Source organism: Aedes aegypti, chromosome 2, assembly GCF_002204515.2.
Source record: "Aedes aegypti strain LVP_AGWG chromosome 2, AaegL5.0 Primary Assembly, whole genome shotgun sequence".
Taxonomy (NCBI): Eukaryota; Metazoa; Arthropoda; class Insecta; order Diptera; family Culicidae; genus Aedes; species Aedes aegypti.
This window is the reverse complement of record NC_035108.1, coordinates 106,391,231-106,411,608: the sequence shown is the minus strand read 5'-3', so window position 1 is coordinate 106,411,608 and position 20,378 is coordinate 106,391,231. Positions and strand designations below refer to the sequence as shown.

The following is a 20,378-nucleotide window of genomic DNA, read 5'->3' as shown; positions in this document are numbered from 1 at the left end:
AAAGTTAGGGTGCGGCCAGAGTGGACGCGACTTGCAAAGCAACGCGCTGCGAAGCGAAGCGAACACGATTTTCAACGCGAAATGATAGCCAGAGTAAACGCGAATAAAGCCGATGAACCGTGCTTGCTGTCAAACTGAATCAAAACAAAATTTACGCAGTTTATTCAATATCATATAATTAAATTATTGCAGAAATGAATTCGGATAATGAATATTTTATGTCAGACGAAGTTCGGCAGTATTTTTTCGAAGGATTTCGTGAATATGGCTTCATCCTGTGAATCAAAAGCGAAATATTTTCGGTGTATATCATCATTTGTATCCTGATCTGCTGGGTTTTCCGCAAAAGTTTCGCGATTATACTCGTATGGAAATCGAGACATTTGAATATATTTTAAGTAAAATACAAGTTCGTCTGACAAAGCAGTGGACAAACTTTGTGAAGCAACCGATAACCCCGCGGGAAAAGTTGATTATCACGCTCAGGTAAAAATTTGAATTGTGTGATATATAGTTTACTGTCGATGATAATAAAAAAAATTAAGTACATACGTATACCGCAATTTTCCAGGTACCTTGCAACCGGAATATCGTTCAATGCATTATCGTATACCTTTCGCATTGGTCGATCGACTACAGCTGAAATCGTTTAGGAAACTTGCCTTGCAGTATGGGATAAATTACACGATTTGCATATGCCCCAACCTACCGAGGAGTTGTTCAAAAACGTCGCGAAGGATTATTGGGATATGAGGAATTTTCCTAACTGCATTGGAAGTATCGATGGAAAACACATCCGAATCAAATGCCCACCGAACACCGTAACAATGTTTTTCAATTACAAGAAGTTTTTTTCGATTGTGCTTCAAGCAGATCAGCAACTGCAAATTTATTGCAATAGAAGTTGGCTCGTATGGTAAGCAAAGTGACGGAGGCATTGTTAAATCTTCAACTTTGTTCAAACTCATGGAGTCTGGGGAATTGGATATTCCTCCTGATTGCCATCTCCCTGGGACGAACATATTGGTGCCTCATGTTTTCGTAGCTGATGAAGCCTATCCACTTCTACCACACGTTTTGCGGCCATATGCTAGAAGAGACTGTAGTCCTAATGAAGAGTATTTTAACGCCAGGTTTTCCAGAGCAAGGAAATCAGTGGAATGTAGTTGTGGTGCGATAAATTCTAAATGGCGGCTACTCTGGAAACCAATCGAAACTGAAGTGCAAACAGCGGAAACGATTACAAAGGCCATTTGAATTTTACACAACGTAATTATCGACATGGAAGGATACGAAGAAGTTATGAAAGAAGGCGAAGTATTTCTTGAAAATGCTGAGAAACCGAAAAAAACAAATTTCCATCATAGTTATCGCAGAACTGACATGCAGGTCTGAGATATTTCGTTTGCAATAAAAGATTGTAAAACTATTTGAAGCGAACTATAAGTTAATAAATTAAGAACTAAAACTTAATTTTTAAAAAATGATTTCGGATGACTAACTTAAGACTGAACTAGCTATTTGAACTGAACGAACTGAACAAGCTGTCGCTATCGAGCCACATGCTCTTTTATTGGATATTAATTTATGTTTATGTTTTGATAAATTCCAAACGATGTTTTGACTGGCTGTCGGTTCTGGGATCGTCGATGCCTGGTGCTTAACTGGTGTGTTACTAGGGTGGTGCTAACTCCTCCGCCTTCAAAAGACTTTGTCCTCAAAGTCTTATTGAGCGTTCTTGTGTCGGCATGTTTAAAAATTTCTGAATTTCCAAGAAACGTTCTGTAGAAATGTCTGTATAACTTGATGATTCATTTTCAAGTTGTTTGTTCACTTATTTTGATATTGATATTTGTTTGTTTTGGTTTCCAATACTTGATAATTATTCCAATTACTAGCATTATGATTATAATAAGTATTCCAGAACTACCCATTATTTCAAAAATATGCTGTTTCCATTTTAGTGACTCATTTTGTAGATACACATGTTCCAAAATACCTCTATGGTTTAGCGTTAAATTTGCCAAAAATTCCGGTGATGGAATATCGATTATTGAATCTTCTTCTACCAATAATCCTGTTGTTGGTCTAAAAGTTTTGCTGTTGAGGTTGATGATAGAGTTGCGGTATATATTATTGTCCAAATATAATTCACAATGTTCGAATTGAATTATATAAGATCCTTTTAACCTCTGAGTATTGTTAGTACAATTTGAGTGTAAACTAACATTTACATCATTGAGTAAAAGAGTTGCTTCATCTATGTGTTTGATGTTTCCAGTTGTATACACTTTTTCATATGTACAGTTGGCGTGCTGTATCCTGATGAGATTGCGGATGCAATGACTTGGAGTTTTTAGGATTTTGGTATCACAAATATAGAGAGTTTCATCTTGTGTACATTCATTGCTGATTTCATATGTTTTTGTTGAATTGTAGAGAATGTGATTTGAATAAAGATGTACCCTTTTTTGATTTTGTACCAAAGAGTCTATGAATTCATATTCATATGTTTCTGATGATAATTGAGGTATTTTTAGCATATAAATTACATGTGTATTATTCATTGTAACTTGGGCTGATGATTTCGATAAGAGTTTTTCAAATGTTGTAATATGAACATTTTGCTGCTCTAAAAATGGTTTTATTTTGGCATATTCTGTCATTGACAAAATTCTGCTGCTTGGAATACCATGTTTCGCTAGTAATATCGCATCTTCCAAAACTTCTAGTTGATTTTGTACAGCATCTATATTGAGTATCGCAATAAGTATATTCATTTCCACTTCATGTTGTAATTTTGTTTTGAAATCCAGTTCAAGAAGGTCGTTTGTAATTTTGCTGATTTGTTGAATCCTTGTATCCATAGCATTGTTGACAAAAACTTGTTGATTGTTATATTCGATCAAATTATTCATCGTTTGGTTGATAATCCTTAGATCTTCAGCATCTGGATTTCCTGCTATCCATTTCCATGCAGTGCCTAGACTATCCCAACGTTTTCTTCGATGAACATTAGGTTTTAGTTTATAATAAGTGTTATACAAATGTGCATGTTTTTTCTTCAATACTTGATACAATTTTCCACTTAGTTTATTAGTTCTTAACATCTCATCAAAATTTTCAATTATGTCTTCAAAGTATGTGAAATTAACTGGTTGGATTATTCTTACATGTCCTAATTGAAGTTTGGCTTTTCCTATGGGTATGATGGCTAAAGGATTTTTATTCAAGTCGTGTATTCTGATAGTTGATTCCACATGGCTGTACATCGTGTAAACAAGAATTGTTCTAAAAATAAAAGAATAAAAATTAATGTGTTATTTTTTTCTGATATTCATTTTATGAATTTTACGGTTATTTGAATCAATAATATATGTGTCGAAATCTTCTTTAACTTGAATCTTTTTATACCTACTTTTTCTTTTAGAAATTTCTTTCGCTTTTTCAAATACATAAGATCCTGGTTGAAAATTTGGATATTGTTTATCTAATATTTTCTCATTTTTTTCGTTATATAAATTCAAAATTTTCTCGTGACTTTTAGTTTTTCTTCTGGCTATTTCCTGTTCATCCAAATTTTGGTTCGTTTCACCGATATAAATATTGTGTGGCGTGTTTTTTACAAAACTGTGTATAGTGTTATTATATTTGTAAACTGATGAACGAATCAATTGTGGTATATCTATTTGAGGTGTCTCTTTTTTAAGACATCTGGCTATTTCCCTTAAAGTCGAATGACAACGTTCAATTTGTCCATTCGTCTCTGATCTGTTTATAGGAGTTTTATAAATTTCAATATTCAAATCTCTTAACCGCTGTTCAATAATATTTGAGTTGAAAGAACTTTCATTGTCCATAATAATTGTTTTTGGTATGTTCCATTCATGTATCAAATCTAATAAGGCATCTTCTATATCAAGAAGTGATTTACTTTCAATTGCTTTATATTTCAAATATTTTGAAAATTTATCTATTGAAGTCAAAAACAAATTATCTTGATCATATGTGAAAATATCTATGTGAATTATTTGAGATGGATAAGTTGGAATTGGTGTTTTGAATGGTATAAATTTCTGTGGATTTCTTTGATATTTTTCTGTTTTACATATATCACACGTGTTTACAAATTGTTCAACCATTTTTGTCATTTTAGGAAAGTAATAATGTTTCAAAAGTTGTTCTGCATTCTCTTTTGCATTTCTATGAGCGAATTGATGAATCTTTTTAATTTCTTCTAATTGGTTTTCCTGGTTATTTAAATCTTGAACTTTGATTTGAGAATATCTGACTTTCATCAATCTAGGATTAAACGTTTCTTTAAAAATTTCTTGAATTTCACCCATAATAGGTTCATCTGTATAAATACCATTTATAACATTTGGATTTAAATATTTCTTAAGTTGTTGTTTCAAAAAATCTCTTGAGAATCTAGGTTCAATGAAAATATGTCTTTTGTAATTATCGAATGGTACAACTAAACCGTATCTTGATTTGGTTCCAATTTTGAAAAATAATTGATTTTTGAAAACATTTATTGGAGCTTCTGTAGATGGAATAAAAGAGCTGTCGTCATCATCTGCTGAGTGTTGGGTCGCAGTTAGAGAATTTATTTGAATACGTGATAAGGCATCAGCTACTACATTAGCTTTGCCTGGTTTATAGAAAATCTCATGGTCGTGCTCTTCAATAAAAGCCTTCCATCTCTTAAGCTTTGCATTATTATTCTTTGGAGATATTGTGAAAGTTAAAGGTTGGTGGTCTGTATAAATTACAATTTTATGACCATAAATAAAATTTCTAAGAGTATGCAATGCCCAAACTATTGCAAGCATCTCTTTTTCATTAGTTGCATAATTTTCTTCTGTGCTTGATAAAGTTTTAGAAATGAAAGTAATTGGTCTTTCTCCATCATGAAAGTTTTGAGACAACACAGCACCTATTGCTTTATTTGATGCATCAGTTGTAAGTAAAAAAGGTTTATTAAAATCAGGAAATGCTAAAACATCTTCTGATGACAAGATTTCTTTCAGTAATTTAAAAGCTTTCTTTCCTTCATTATCCAATGTTATATTAAAATTTTTAGATTCATTTTTTGAAATTTGTCGATGTCCATTTTCTCCTTTTAGATATCTAGTGAGTGGCTTAGCAATTTTAGCATAATTTTTTACAAATCTCCTGTAATATCCGGATAATCCAAGAAATGCTCTTAATTCTTTTAAGTTTCGTGGTTCTGGATAATTTTGAATACTCTCAATTTTTTTAGGATTTGGTTTCAACCCATTTTTGGATACAATAAATCCAAGGAATTCAACTTCTGTTTTCAACCATTCAGATTTGTCTGATTGTATTTTAAAATTTGCTTTACGAAGTGTTTCAAGAATTATTTTTAAATTTTTCAGTTGTTCTTCTAAAGTTTCTCCAAATATAATTATGTCATCAATATAGACATAACATATTTTTCCAATATATTCGTGTAAAACATCATCCATTACACGCTGAAAAATGGCAGGGGCATTTTTCAATCCAAAAGGTAGCCGAACGAATTCATACTTTCCATTATTGACGGAAAAAGCTGTTTTTTCAATATCGTTATCATTCAGAGGGATCTGGTGAAAACCAGATGCTAAGTCAAGGGTTGTGAAGTATTTCATTTTACCTAAATTAGCCAAAATAGTAGACGTATCGGGAATCGGGTATCTATCACTTATCGTTTTTTGATTTAATTTGCGATAATCAATAACAAGTCTAAACTTTTTCTTGCCAGAGGCATCTAACTTTTTGGGAACTATCCATACGGGAGAATTATATGGAGACCTGGATGGTCTTATTATTCCATCATGTAACATTTTTTCAATTTGGTTACAAACTTCGCTTTTAAAAGCTTGAGGATATGGATAAGATTTTGAATACACAGGGTTTTCATCAACGGTTCTAATATCGGCTTTTATCTTGGTTGCAAATGTCAATTTCTCATCCGGAGGTAAAAAAAGATCTTTATATTGTTGTAATAATTCATGAATTTTTTCTTTCTCAAATTTTTGAAGATGGTCATCCCGAATATTTATTTGATTGATCATTTGTAGCTTACGTTGTAATAGAGGAATTTCAAATTTTGAATCAATTATTAATTTTTCGTTTGATGTATCAATAACAGCTTTTATTTCCTTAAGCGTGTCATGACCTATTATTGCATCGAATGATTTTAGTTTAGGCATATGAAAAAGTTTAACGTTAACATTTGAGTATGGTGCAAAAATTTTACCTTGAGAAAATTTCTCAATTTTTATGTCTCCTCCTATTGATGAAACATAAAAAGGATTTTCAACCGCATGGGATATTTTAGTATATTTAGGATGAATAAAATTTTTATTCGATCCAGTGTCAACTAAAATTTGCAATGGGTTTTCCAGTTTTCCATTACCATAATGTAGAAAATATGGTAATGATGATTTTATTCTAAAAAATTCAATTCACAATCTTCTACAAGCTCTTCATTGGATTGATCATCAATTGGTTGTTGATATTCAAAATTTTTACAATATTTTTCAAAAGAAGTCATTTCTGGATCTTCATTATTTACTAAATATGGTAGTTCTTGAAAATAACTTTCAGAATCATCAGATTCAATATGGAAATTACGAGGTCGGTTAGCATAATTTACCATATTACTTCTAATTGAGGGGTCCACTTCCATTGGAACTGGCTTTGGTTGGAAAGTATTTGGTTGATTTATTGGTTGTTGTTTTAGCTGAGTTGTGAATTGAGGAACTGATTGTGTTCTAGGTGGGAAAATCATATGTGGAGGAAATTGTGGTCTTGTGAATTGGAAGTGTGGTGTAGGTTTTGGCATGTGTGGTATCATAGGTTGCCTATTTTGAAACTGATAATTTGGCATTTGTCTGTGTTGAAATGGATTATTTTGCATATTATTGCTATTCGGTATCCTTAATGGTACTTTAGGTGGAATCAAAGGTGGCAATTTTGTAGATGAAAAACCTTTTGACGTTGAAGGCATTTCATGGTTTCTTGTTTTTGTCATTATTTTTCGAAACTCGATGTTTTGATAAGTTATGCAATACGCATATGCATTAGCTAAAGATTCAGGTTCATAATTTTTGAGAAACTTACCAATATCACCATCTAAACCCCTAATGAACGCATCAATTGCCTTTTTGTTATACATACTTATCATAGCTTTTGAAGCTTCTGGATGCTGGTAATTTTGATTAGTTTTAATTTGTCCTGCAATTAGAGAAAGTAATTTATTTATTTCGTCGTAATAAATTTTCAATTGTCTTCCTGATTGCGTGATATTCATCAGTTGGTAGTCCAAAGTCGTGAGATCTCGTTTCTCACCATAATATGTTAACAATGTTTTTTTTATGAGATTCCAATTTATATTCACATCTGAATTTACGAGAGCCGTATTTGCTTCTCCCCTAATTTTTCTACGTATAGTTGTGCAGATTGCGTAAAATTTATTTTTTTGCTGCACAGAACTTGAGGGATTAACTTGATAAGCTTTGACTAGAGCATCCACATCTCGAATCCAGCTGCTTAACTCGTTTGATGAACCTTCAAAATTAGGTATGGTGTTTATTAAATCCGGAATCTTTTCTATTGAAGATGGATCAGCTGGTGAACCATCCGGGTTTAAATAATAAAGAATTGGATCATTATAATCCAATTCCGTTGGCACCACATTTTGTTTTTCCAAAAATTCTAAGCGATCGAGTATATTCTGAATATCGTTAGGCATATTTAGATTTAATGAGCCGAATTGTTCTATTATTTGATCCAGATTTTTTTTTATTTAATTGATTGGAATTATTTGAGAACTTTTTTATTTAGTTACACAATTATAAACTACACTTACAAACACTTAATACACTTATGCACTTAATTTTTCTTTCTACTCTGAAAAAAATAATAATTTGTTAATTATACTTACAATAGTATTCTTATCATACTCTGAATACTCTATTCCTGTAACGGCGAGTACTTCAGTTGTCCGTCGGTTCCGTCCTGTTACGTCGAAACTCTTTAGTTCGGGTATCCGTCCTCTAACGTCGGAACTCCTGTTGTTTTAAGACCAGACACGAGCCTCAACTGTCCCAGCGAAGATGCGCTGATCCCGTTTTTCCTATATGATGGTGACTAGGGGCGCTTTCTTCACGTCTGCTGCTGCAGTAGCGGTCGCCACTTGTGCTGCGGTAAAGTTGAAATTTTCGGATAATGCTCGCGATATTTTAACACTCACGACACAATTAACCTACACTCGCGCTGGTCCCTATTCGGGCGCCAGTTAATAAATTAAGAACTAAAACTTAATTTTTAAAAAAATGATTTCGGATGACTAACTTAAGACTGAACTAGCTATTTGAACTGAACGAACTGAACAAGCTGTCGCTATCGAGCCACATGCTCTTTTATTGGATATTAATTTATGTTTATGTTTTGATAAATTCCAAACGATGTTTTGACTGGCTGTCGGTTCTGGGATCGTCGATGCCTGGTGCTTAACTGGTGTGTTACTAGGGTGGTGCTAACTTATATAAATAGTTATTGAAAATACACACTGGTTCATGCAACATGAGAAACAGAATAATAAGAACACAATAAATAATAAAAATCCTTATTACTGAATTTTAAACCTTAATAATAAGTGTTTAAAGTAACCAGAGATTGGCCTTATTTGATTCACTCATGACTCCCACGAAATTCTCCAAACATTCTATAAGATTCTCTACAGGGCTTACAAAAGAAATTATTACAGAACTTTATTCAAGAAATCCTTTATACAGGGCTGGTAGTAGTCACTTTTTTCAACCTGGTCACTAAACAGCCCCTTTTTCAGAAAAATTGTCACTAAAGTCACTATTTTCGTGATCTGATGATAATGAAATTCGCTTAGCTTTTATAACCCAAACAGCATGAAATAGATATGACGACAAATATAGTGTGATACAGAAATCAAAGTTTTTTGGCAGAAGTATTTTAATAAGCTTTGATGAAAATCTGGACCAATATCTGACAGACCTTCTAAATAAATTACTAGTGACTTTCTGCAGTAATCTGCGGCTATGGAAGGAATCTTAAACCTGGCTTCTGAAAGGACCTAAACAAATTTCCTCTGGAAGATTAGCCAGAGACGATTTGGAATAACAACTAAAAAATTCAGAGTTTGTTTAAAACTTATCCAGGGCTTCCAACATAAGTTCTAATATTCTAGAAAAATTTTCCATATCATTTCAGACATTACATTATAAATTCAAACCAATATATTTTTCCGTGCATTTATCGTTTATACTGTTTCAAAATCGTGCAGTACGACAAGTTTTCATGAAAATTATCTGCAGTTAACTCCAGTCACTCTCTCAAGAATTCCTTCAGGATTTTTTTTTTTCAAAAAAGATACTCCCATCAATTGCTCCATGGCCTAACTCCAAAAATTTCTACGTAAATTTCTCCAAACGTCTTTCCAGGGGTTTGATGATTTAATAATGTATGATCCAAATATTTGTCTAGAATTACTTCAAGGGATTCCTCCAGGAATGTCTCCTACGGCATTCCTCAAGAAATTTCTACAAGGAGTCTTCAACGAATCTCAGCAGGATTTTCTCTAGAGTTTAGTTCAGGTATGCCTCTTGAGATTCCTCCAGGAATCCTCTAGTCATTTCTCCAGAGAGTTCTTAATCAATTCTTTCAGAGAATCTTCCAGATATTTCTTCAGGAATTCCTCCAAAAGTTTTTTTTTTATTTTTCCCAAGGACAAAGATTGATCTTTGCTGTTTTTGTAGCTGAAAAATTTTCTGAGTTATACTAACCGTAACCACTACCTAAACTAGGCAGCATTAAGCTTCTTACAATCTCAGCACGAAAAAGACCAGCAGCGAAATAAAAAGATCTATATCTCTTAAAAGTCGCCAAAGGCGAAAAGCACAGAATACACTGTGTAGAACAAATTTAATGTGCTAGTTTAATCTAAATTACAGCATTGTTATAATCCCACTTTTATTTAGCCTCAGCATTGAGACTGAAGCAAGGCAGCCGATTATCTCGGAGAAACACAAGGTCACCTGCGCCATTGCTCCGGGTAGCACAGGAAGAGCACAATACTGTAGAGGGAGCCCTCATACCCCACAGGCTCCGTTCCATGCCATAGGGGCTCCTTTCGTCTGCTTGTAGAAATTCCCTCGAAATTGAAAGTAGTGATCGTCCATTTGCAATCTTGCCAACCTCATCATGTCCTGACCTTTCCTTTCCATGCTGCATTTCTCGAAGTGCTCTCTCCCCTGAATTCCTACAAAAACTTTCCACGGAATTCGTGAATATCCTACTGAAATCCTTAGAGAAATCCCTGGAGGAAATTCGATGGAATATTTTTAATAATGTTTGAACAAAAATATGAATTTCTGGAGAATTCTCAAATTAATCTCTGGTGAATTCTGGAGGAATTTCTAGAACAATTCCTTAGGAAAAAAATAGTAGCTATTGAAAACATAAAAGGTAGCTATTGAAATCCGAAGAGGGGTTGGAGATTTTTTTTTTGGGGAAAATCATAAAAAGTTCTTGGAGCTGTAGTAATCTGTAATGCGTGGAAAAAATATGGGAGAAATTCCCAGAGGAATTTATATGAAATTATGAAATGCTCAACTAAGGAATCGCTGTCCTCTAGGAATCTCTGGAGCAATTCTTGGAAGAAACTCTGCTGAAAAAAGCGAAATTGTTGTCAGCAAGCTGAATTCCTGAATGAATTTCTGTAGAAATTCTTGTTGGAACTACCGAACGAATATGCCGTAAAATTTACGAAGGAGTTCCTGACGAAACAGTTGAAGATATTCCTGGGGGAATCCCCGAGGAATTTCTGGCAGACTAAGGAATTCTTGGTGTTTGCATAGTCATCTCCTACGTAATGGAACTCCTGGTGGAATTCAACGTGGTATTTCCGGAGGACTAGGATTAGGAATTATTGGAGGAATTCTTGAGGAATACTTGAAGGAAATCCCAATCAAATTTTTGGAAGAAATGCTGGGAACGGTATCCTCAGAAATTTTTGGAAGATCCCCTGAAATTTATGGAGGAACTACTGAAGCAATTTTTGGAGGAACTCCAAGGAGAATTACTGGAGACCTCTTGGCAAGTTTCTTGGAGAACTCTCTGGGGAAACACCTGTAGGATACACGGGAGGATCCCTGACGAAGCTTCCGGAAAAATTCCTGGTGGAATTCTCAGCAGGATTCTTGTAGGAATTTCCAGGCAATTTCGGAACTCCGGAAGAATACCTGGCGGAGCTCCGAAGGAATTCCTTGAGGAAATACTGGACGCATTCTGAAGGGTTTCCCGGAGGAACTTCAGAGAGAATTTTTCGGAGAAACTTCGGAGAAATTGCTAGAGGAATTTCAATGGAATATCTAAAGGAACTTCGAAAAAATCCTGAACGAACTTGCGAGGAATTCCCGGAGGAATTCTTGAAGATCTCCTGAAAGATATCCTTGTGGAATTCTCGGAGGAGCTCCGAAGGATTTCCTGGAGGAACTCTGAAGAAATTTATATATAAATTTTCTGAAGAACTCTGCAAACATTCCCGAAAGAGATGTAGATGATTTCCCGCAGGAAGTCTAAAAGAATTTCCGGAAAAACTGAAAAAAAAAATCACCGAGGAGCTTTGAAGGAATGCCCACAGGTCCGGAGAAATTTCTGATGGAACTCTGGAGAATTGATAGAAAATCACCCATAAATACCTCCGGAGTTCGACCTGGAGTTTAGCTGGTGTCTCCAAGAAATATCTCCATAAATTCCTCTGGAATACCCTCGTGAATTCTTCCAGAGATATTCAGGGAATAATTCTGGCTTTTCTCCAGAAGTTTCTACGGATTTCATCCGTGAATTCCTTCGGATTTATTACAGGAATTCTTCCGAAACTGCTCCAAGAATCCCTCCGAATTTTCTTTTGGAAATCCCCCGGAGTTCTTCCAGGATTTTTCCTTAAGTGTTTACAGGAACTCTTATGGAGTTCATCCAGGAATTTCTCCAGAGTTCCCCCCAGAAACTACTCGGAAATTCTTCTGGAATTCCTTCATGAATAACTCAGAAGGAATTTCTTTTTCTGGAGAGAATCTCCGGAAGAATTTCTGGAGGAGATCCTCGGATTAATTACTGGTATAAATCCTCGAAAGAATTTCTGGAGTAATTCCTGTAGGAAATTTCCAGAGGAACTCTGGAGGAAATCCCAGGTAAAATTCCTGCAGGAAATCCTCGGAGGAATTCCTGAATGAAAATCCGGAGGAATTCCTTGAGGGATTCCCAGGAGGAATTTCTGGGTTGAAATCCTCGAAAGAATTCCTGTACTATATATCCGGAGGAATTCATTGAGGAAATCTCCAGACCCCTCGGAACCACGGAAGAATTTCTGGAGAAAATTTTCGAAAGAATTACTGGAGGAAATCCCCGGAAGAATGTCTGGAAGAAAATCCCGATGTAATTCTTGGAGGAAATCTACGGAGGAATTCCTCGACAATATACTTAGAGGTATTCCTTGACGAAATTTTCGAGAAATTCCTGAAGGAAAATCCGAAGCAATTCCTAAAGCAAATCTCCGGAGCGATTCGTGGAGGATATCCCCGGAAGAATTCCTAGAGGGAATCACGGAAAGAATTTCTGGACTAAATCCTCGGAAGAATTTTCGTTGCAAATCCCTGGAGAAAATTTTCGGGAAAATTCTTAGAGGAAATCCCCGGAGCGATCTCCTGGAAGAAATCCACGGAAGAATTTCTGGAGGATAATCCCGAAGGAGTTCCTGGAGGAAATCCCCGGAAAAATGTCTGGAAGAAATCCCGAAGTAATTCTTGGAAGATATCCCCGGAGGAATTTCTAGACAACATACCTGGAGGAATTCCTGATGGAAATCTCAAAAATAATTCTTGGAGCAAATCCTGGAAAAATACGTAACCAACTTTTTCAAAGGAAATCCTCGGAGGAATTTGTGGAGAAACTCCCTCTAATATTCAATATTAAAAAAAAAAACACAAAATTGAAGATTTCACCAGTGAAGTTGCCCTAAGAATCTCTTAAGGAATTTTTGGAGAAATTCCTGCGACAATTTCTTTGAAAAATATACCTAAAGGATGTCTTGGAGGATTTCCTTAAAAATGTTTAAATTACTTGTGGAGGATTTCCACTAAAAATTCCTGAAGAAATTACTGAAGGAATTTATATAAAAATCTTAGGTGTAATTCCTGGAAGAATAGTAATAGCAATCCTAAAAAAAACTAGAAGAATTTCTAGTATGCTAAAATATAGCGTTGAAATATCCCTGCAGAAACTATTGGAGGAATTTTTTTATAAGTTTCTGGAAAAAAAATCCTCGAGAAAGCCTTGAAAGAATCCATGAAAAAAATAAGTTGATGAATCCCTGTAGATTCTTGTAGAGAATTTGTGAAAACGCCTTGAAAGTTCATTTTGAAACCACTGGAGGAATGTCTACGTGTTGAAATACGTAGAAGAATCACTTCAAAATTCCCTGAAGGAATGGATGACTTCCTTCGCCTTCGCTTATGTTCACAGTTGATCAAGAAACGTATAATCATTTTGTAGCTGTAAAAGAAGATTGAAGATTTCCTGTAGAAATCGCTTGTGAAATTCCTAGAAGAATCCCGGAAATTCTTGCAGTAATAATTGAGAGAAATATTCTTGGAAAGATCCTAACAAATTCCATGGGAAAATTTTCTGGAATAACCTTGTAGAATCATCTGAAAACCTACGAAGAATTTGTGAAGGAATCTCTTGATAATATTTTAAATCAATTTTAATGAGAAATTTCTCAGCAATTCCCAGAAGTCTTACTGGTGAAATCACTGAAAGAAATCATTAATGGAATTTCATGAGAATTTTAAGAATTACAACGAAATATTCCGAGAATTCTTGAAAAAAATCTCAGTTAAAGTCCTTGTTTTAAGTTCTTTAAAAAAGCATGGTAAATATCCTAAAGTTTTGAACTTCAAGGATTGTTACAGAACACTAATTCACAGTTCGATTCAAATGATAACCAACCGATCCATAAGATCTCCACCAGAGTTCAAAGGATTTTCATATGTAAAAATGATGCCAAAGCTCAGTACACAAAAAAAGTCAATAACAAGAAGGTTTTCAGTTATCGCATATCCATTTAATTGTAATCGAGAATAATCAAGGGGTGATTCAAAATCATATTCAGATTCTTGTTGCGGATTTTCGACACTACCACTACGCGTTGGTTGTGTTTCCTTGTACACATGTTTAAACACGACCTGCTGCAACTCCATCCGAAGGATTAACAGTATTTTAACGGTTTTCGGCTCTTTCAGTCTAGATAAGCAGCTAAAACGCCTTTTTCATCTACTTTCCTACGTTTCGGTGTATATTTCACCTTCTTCTGGGATTTAGAGGTTGCAGAAGAAGAAGAAATATACACCGAAACGTAGGAAAGTAGATAAAAAGGCGTTTAAGCTGCTTATCTAGACTAAAAGCGTAAAAAGCGAAGAAGTCTTTGGAAGCGGCTTCAACGTATTCAGAGGCGACCGGAATTTTTCAGAGTCCGGAAGAAAATCAGGTGGGGGAGTACTCGTTGCTCTTTCAACTGATTTTAATTCTGAAGTAATCAACACACAACATTTTAAAGAATTCTCGCGTAACATTACTAAAGGACCTATCTAACATTGAGAGGCTCTCTTTGTTTACTTTCTCTTTAATTAATAACTGAGTCACATTAATCTCTACTGTTGCGTTTTTTGTATGAAACGCTAGTCAAGGAAATTGACTTTCGATCTATAGTGAAAAACTTCCCAAAATCTTTAGTGTTCCACTGTTATAATCGAAAGAGAACGAGAGAGGAGAGAATCTCTCATTTGTACATAGGTCCTTTAGTAATGTTCCGCGAGAATTCGAACATGTCTGGGTAAAGTCACACATAGCAGGTGAAACACACTTGTTTGCCTCAGTGTATTTTCTTCCTGACCATGCGCATAAAGGTTCGTATGAAAATTTCTTACAATGTGCCGAACAAATTTTATCACAACTCCCCCCAGAGGTTAAAGTTCACATCTATGGTGATTTTAACCAACGCAATGCTGATTTCATTCGGGACTCTGAAAACGAAAGTATTTTACTTCCAGTCGTTGAGGACAATGAAACATTGCAGTTTATTTTCGATAAAACCGCAAATTTAGGACTAAATCAAATTAATCATATTAAAAACAGATAAAACTGTTATTTGGATTTCTTATTGACAAACATTTACGAAGATTTCTGTGTAACTGAGTCATTGAATCCATTATGGAAAAATGAAGCGTTTCACACAGCAATCGAATATTCCCTATTCATCCATAAAAATGCAAGACCCAAAGACTATGAATACGAGGAAGCCTTTGAATACAAATCAGCAGACTATGAAAAAATTAAATGTAGATTAAATAGTGTTAATTGGCAAGAAATAATCAGAAATGAAGGAAGTGTCGAAACTGCTGCATACATATTCAATGAAATTGTACTAGAAATCATAAAACAAGAAATTCCTTCCAAAAAAATACGACGAAACCTCAGTACAAAAAATCCAATATGGTATAACAACCACATAAAAAATCTGAAAAATCGGAAGCAAAAGGCACACAAAATTTATAAGAAACACCAGAAAGATGAAAACTTAGCAAAATATTTGGACATTTGCACTCAATTGAATCTTGCCATCAGTGATGCTTTTGAAGAATATAATTCAAAAACTGAACTTGAAATAAAGTCATGTCCAAAGAACTTCTTCAATTACGTAAAAACAAAACTAAAATCTGACAATTTTCCATCTGTTATGCACCTTGATGAAAATGTGGGCGACAACTTAGAAAAAATTTGCAATCTATATGCAAATTTTTTCCAAGAAATCTATACTACATTTTCGGAAGAAGACCGCGATCGCAATTATTTTGCGTTTTACCCGGAATTTTCTAGAGATATTGGTGTGAATCAAATCAATGTGCGGGAAATTTCAGACGCTCTAATGCATAGTTTCCCAAACTGTGGGTCGCGACCCCCAGGGGGGTCGTGAGCTGCTCTCTGGTGGGTCGCGAAAAAATATCTCATTTTGTGTTGATCGACTTAGATTTTTTCCTACATTTTCATATGTCTCCTCGATTCGAAGCAAATGGTTTTAAATTGTTCCCATTTATTCATTTCAGCATTTTTTCTAGAGCCTAACAGTCATAAGTACTGATGATCAAAACACTTGATATGGCATTTTTTTTTTTGGAAAGATGTTAGAAAATTGAAGCTTTAAAAACATTTTGTTTCAAACAAAACTTTTTTCTCGTATAAGAAAAGTTTTGTATAAATATAGTGATTTTTTTCACATCAACGTAACTGTACAAAAAGTTTGGATAAATTTATAGATTTACATACTACATTTTTGTGGCAAATTTCGGAAACAAACATAGTGCGAACGAAACGTCTAAAACTATGACGGATTGAATGTATCAAAATATATTCATCATTATGTGCGATCTTAAAACTACATTGCTGCTGGTTTGAAAATAAGTTGATGATAGCTTCAAAATTAAAAGAGAAAATACAAAAATGTATCCAAGAATCGAACTCGCTACCCTTTAGTGATAGCTACACGCTCCAGCTCTCTCGGCTGTTTCACCATCTCAGTAAATGAAAAATGAAAGTGGAACAGCTTCTTCCTTAAATGAATGTGTCACAGAATCGCTCGATGGTTGGCGGTTTCATCGTGAAGGCCGGTTTGCTACTGACAAGAAAAGGAATCGCCTATCTCGATGCATGGAAAATTTCTCCCAAGAAATGGTCAAGAAAATCACTTTTTTCTGATCGCAGTACGCAGTTGAGAAGAAACGTCACTTCAAAGGGAACTCTCTGTAGGAAATTTCTTGACCCTTTCAGTCAAGGAATTTCTTTACTTTTCTTGAGCGAAACAGCATACTTAGCTTGAATTTGAAAGAGCAGTCAACAATAAATTTCTAGCGCACTGAGCTGAATTTTTTATTGCAAGGGTCATGATTGGTTGACAGATAGTCTGATTTGCTTCAGCTGTTGGCTAACGCTTGTAATTTTCAAATGCCTGCCACAATTTTCCGTTGATTTCCAAATTGCGTGCTACTTAATAGTCACAACTTTTTGCTGTGTACAATAAATTTAGCAAAAATGAAATTTGAAATCTTTGTTCAAATAATTCTATCACAAATATTGGGAGTTCAGTGATAATTGATAAACAGTACTCTTACTGTTGAAATTTCCAGCTCAGAAAAAAATAATTATCTTAAATATCAAAAAATAAATAACTTTTTAGCTGAGAAAAACTGTTTTCCTTGGTTCGTAAAATTTTATGAAAATTTTATATTCCCATCAAATATGTAATATGGTGGAATATAATATTTCGATGTGATTGTTGTTGTTGTTGTCAATTGAACGAGAATTAGTCACATTGAAATGTAAGCAACATCGTAGACTTCGTAATTTAAACGTTCGCGGTGCATGCCATTTTCAAAAAAGTAACGATAGACTTCAAAAATGTTAGTGGAAAAATTAATTTATCAACTTTTTTCACCTGGTGGGTCGCGAAGAATATGCCAGACAGCTAGGTGGGTCGCGCACTCGAAAAGTTTGGGAACCTATGCTCTAATGAATTTGGACGCTTCAAAAGGTCCCGGCCCTGACACGATTCCACCAATATTTATGAAAAATTTAGCAAAAGAACTTACAGCGCCATTGTTTTGGCTTTTTAATAAATCCCTTGAATCCGGAATCTTCCCAAAAATATGGAAAAGCTCCTTTTTAGTGCCTATCTTTAAATCTGGCCGAAAATCTGACATACGTAATTATCGTGGTATAGCCATTATCTCTTGTATTCCAAAACTTTTCGAGTCAATCGTCAACGAAAAACTATTTCTTCAAATCAAAAATAGAATTACTGACACACAACATGGCTTCTTTAAAGGTCGCTCGACCTCAACAAATTTACTTCAATTTGTTGACTATTCATTGAATGCAATGGACAATGGAAACCACGTAGAAGCTCTTTATACGGACTTTAGCAAGGCATTTGATCACATAGACATACCAGAGCTACTTTTCAAACTAAAAAAAATTGGAATCGAGCCAAGACTGCTGAAATGGCTTGAATCGTATTTAACTGACTGCCAACAAATAATAAAATTCAAAGGAAACAAATCACAACCAATTCAAGTCACTTCGGGTGTCCCTCAAGGCTCTCATTTGGGACCTCTTCTTTTTATTATGTATGTAAACGACATTTCCTTCATTTTTAATAAACTCAAAGTGTTAATATATGCTGATGACATGAAGCTCTACCTGGAAATAAGAAATGAAGAAGACATCAATGTATTCCGCAATGAAATAGAAATATTCTACATATGGTGCAAAAAAAGCCTATTAGAACTGAATGTAAAAAAAATGCAACCTAATATCATTTAGCAGAAAAAGAACAACACCGCGAATTTCAATTTCATTAGGAAATCAAAATGTAGAAAAATGTGAAAGAGTAAGGGACTTAGGAGTAATCTTAGACTCTAAGCTTTCTTTCGTAGACCACTACAATATAATAATTCACAAGGCTAATAACATGCTAGGGTTCATAAAACGCTTCTGCTACAACTTTCATGACCCATACACAATTAAAACTCTATATATTGCATATGTAAGATCAATCATGGAATACTGCAGCATTGTATGGTCTCCTTTCTCAATGACACACGAAGAAAGATTAGAATCTGTACAAAAACAATTTCTACTATATGCTCTTCGTAAATTAGGTTGGACATCATTTCCACTTCCACCCTACAAAGCACGCTGCATGCTTATTGACATACAAACTTTGAAAGAGCGGCGTGAAATCGCAAGAGTTTCATTTGTAAATGATATCGTTTCGCAACGTATTGATTCTACAGAAATCTTATCAAAATTAAATTTCTACGCGCCTTCTAGGCAACTACGAAATCGTAACTTATTCTTGACAAATCATCATCGAACAAATTATGCCAAAAACGGGCCTCTAAATCAAATGATGGCCATTTACAATCAACATTGCGAAACTATTGACTTTACCATGTCTCGGCAAAATCTAAAAACATACTTCAAATCCTCTAGAAATCGCAACACATAAAATAAAACAAAATGAAATTAACATTACTTACACTACACTTTTTTTTTTCAATATTTTTTATAAATTTCATAATTTTAGTATTAAGAAATAAAACAAAAATATGTATATGTAAAATGTACTAGTCTACGTCGTTTGACGAAATAAATAAATAAAGAGCCGAAACCGTTAAAATACTGGTGAATTACAGTCGAAAGCAAACAACAAAGCGATGGATTAACTTTTTTGCAGGGTCTGGTTTCTTAACATGTGGTAACAAACTATAAAAAAGCTCTCGTCTTCGTCGCGATTGAAACCACTCTCTGTTTTTTTCTCAAGCAGTTCAAATTTCCTCTGCTCAATCTCGAGCATTCGTGCAGATTGAGTGTTTCTTCTTTTTTGCAGATGGTGGTGCAGCCGCAGAGTTCGAGGGCACTTCAAACCACCCTGGTTGCGACTCAAGAACTTCAGCAGCAGATTCATCCAGCATTTCAATTTCTCCGTACTGGTCACCTTCCTCAAGATTTTCCACAGTTGGCGTTGGTTGGGCCTGCTTTAAGTTCTCGGATGTTTTTCGGGGCTTCATTTGGTTCCTTAAAAACTCCATACATTTAAAGAACGGCCAACTGGAATCATGGTTTTCACCTCCCGGATCGCCGGATCTAGACACTGGTAGATTACGAAGAATCTTACCGTACGTATCGCGTAATCCTTTCCATTTTTTCCTCAGATAGTCTTCTGTAAAAAAAAAATCGACATGATTAGTGATTTTTTTTTTCATTCTTGTAAAACCAACTTACAAGGAACATTAAACTCTTCCAACTATTATCCACTAGAACACAGTTCCGGTAGCCTCTGGACGTTTGATCCCATAGCTCTTTCCGAAGAAAAACGGAACCGATCAGCTGCTCACTTTCAATAGAAGTATTTACGTCTGCCATGTCGAACACCAACTTGAGAAATGGTGAAACTAAATAACTTTCCGCGCGAATATCGCGGCAAAAACAGTGCATGCACTGGTTGGTCGTGTTTCGCGCGAAAAATTGCTTTGCGCTTCGCAAGCTTTCGCGCGCACTCTGGCATGCTACTTTTGTTTTGGCTGTATATAAACGAACAGCATTTAGACGCGCGTTGACGCACAAATTGTCATAATCCGCATCGAACCGCTTCGCGTCGCAAGTCGCGTCCACTCTGGCCAGCACCTTACAGTTTCGTCCAAAGCGAAAGTAAAACC

General features: G+C 34.9%; 1 protein-coding gene across 4 annotated transcripts in view; it reads left to right on the top strand.

Moving 5' to 3' along the window:
* Nucleotides 1-20,378, top strand: part of LOC5575250 (diacylglycerol kinase 1) — a 655,530-nt gene that overhangs the window by 255,355 nt on the left and 379,797 nt on the right. The window lies entirely within an intron of this gene.